Source organism: Pinus tabuliformis, chromosome 9 (genome assembly GCF_031772625.1).
Source record: "Pinus tabuliformis cultivar Carrire ecotype Pingquan chromosome 9, CPIR1, whole genome shotgun sequence".
NCBI lineage: Eukaryota > Viridiplantae > Streptophyta > Pinopsida > Pinales > Pinaceae > Pinus > Pinus tabuliformis.
The window spans coordinates 689,162,952-689,165,148 of NC_142307.1; positions in this window are offsets into that span (position 1 = coordinate 689,162,952).

Consider the following 2,197-nt stretch of genomic DNA (forward strand, 5'->3'; position numbering starts at 1 on the left):
CCGATGATAAACCACAAAATGTTACTCTAGGCATAGGCCTGGCCCCGGAAGAAAAACTAGTGTATATTCGTCTTTTGAGACAATATAAAAATGTCTTTGCCTGGAATTACGATGAGCTGAAGACGTATGACACTTCTATCATTCAGCACACTATTCCTATGATCGGCAACGAAAAACCTGTCCAACAGAAACTGAGAAATATCCACCCCAATTTAGAAAATCAGATAAAAACTGAGCTAAACAAGTTATTAAAAGCCAGAATAATTTTCCCCGTCAGACATTCCAAATGGGTTTCCAATATGGTACCCGTTAGAAAGAAAAACGGAGATATTAGAATCTGTATCGATTTTCAGAATCTCAACAAAGCCTGTCAAAAAGACAATTTTCCTCTCCCACCTATGGAACAGATATTACAAGCAGTAGCAGGCTCAGAACTGATGTCTTTCTTGGATGGATTTTCAGGATATAATCAAGTGCTGGTACATCCCGATGATCAGTTGAAAACCACATTCAGAACTAAATGGGGCACATACGCATATCGGAAGATGCCATTTGGTTTGATCAATGCCGGCGCTACATTTCAGAGAGCCATGGACATCGCATTCAAGGGTTTAGTCAATAAATCTGTGGTAATTTATTTGGATGATATAACAGTGTACTCCAAGAAGCGAAGCGACCATCTCAGAGATTTAAAACAGATCTTTCAACGACGTTTAAGGTATGGGATTTCATTTAACCCAAAGAAATCTTTTTTCGCATTAAGTGAAGGAAAACTTCTAGGATTCATAGTGTCGAAATCTGGTATTCACATTGAGCCTGACAGAATCAAAGAAATTTCTGAAATATCCCTACCTCATAATAAAAAAAGCCATGCAATCTTTCCTTGGTCAAATCAATTTTGTAAAGAGATTTGTCCCAGATTTTTCACGAATTTTGTCTCCTTTGAAAACCATGATTATAAAGAATTCAAATTTTAAATGGGGTCAAGATGAACATGAAGCATTCAACCTGATCAAACAAGCTATTATTAATGCTCCATCTTTAGCAACCCCGAATTTCTCAGAATCTTTTATCTTATACACATTTGCCTCAGAGAAATCATATGCTGCAATTCTAACCCAAGCAAATCAAGAAAAAGCGGAAGCTCCAATTGCGTTTTTTAGCTCGAATTTACAAGGCACTGAACTCAATTATTCAGACGTAGAGAAACAGGCCTATGCTGTTTTCAAAGCGGTCAAATATTTCAGACCTTTCTTACTTAAAACCCATACTAAGATCATAGTACCATTTCCAGCGGTAAGAAATCTTCTAGTACAGAAGGATGTGGGGGAGAAAAGAGAAAATTGGATCACTACTTTACAAGAATACGACCTTGAGATCAAACTAGCGAACATTGTAAGAGGTCAAGGCTTCTGCAAAATGTTGGCTGGAGCATCGCAAATTCCTGAAGTCCCATCTGAAGAGGTACAAATGTATGAGGTAAGCCTAAACGATGCAGAATCATTATACGCTGATATCATTTATTATCTTAAGAACGGGTATGCTCCATCACACCTGGATCACACTAAGAAAAGAGCTCTGAGATTGAAAGCTAAACAATATCAGCTCATAAATGATATTCTTTTTAGGAAAAATTATGATTCTGTTCTTCTTAGATGTCTTGAAAAAACTAAAGCTGAAAAAGTTTTGCAGGAACTCCACGATGGACCAGCGGGCGGACACTACACCGGAGATGCTACTGCACATAAGATCTTACGTGCAGGATATTACTAGCCTACATTGTTCAAAGACTCACACAGTTACGTGAGGAAATGTCAAGTCTGCCAAACAACTGCTGGAAGACAAAAGAAGCCGTCCCTGCCACTACAGCCGGTAAACATCGAGCAACCATTCAGTCAGTGGGGCTTGGACATAATAGGTGAGATCGTTCCTCACTCTTCTAAGCAACATAGATACATTCTCACGGCAACAGATTATTTTACTAAATGGGTAGAAGCAGTTCCTCTCAAGACAGCTAATTCTGAAAATATCATTGAATTCATAGATCAATTTATAATCACTAGGTTTGGATTGCCAACGGCTTTAATGTTTGATAATGCATCATACTTTTCTGGAAATGCAATGACTGAGTTTGCACTTAAAAGAGGGTTCAAACTGAAATATTCGGCCAACTACTATCCACAAGGTAATGGGTTAG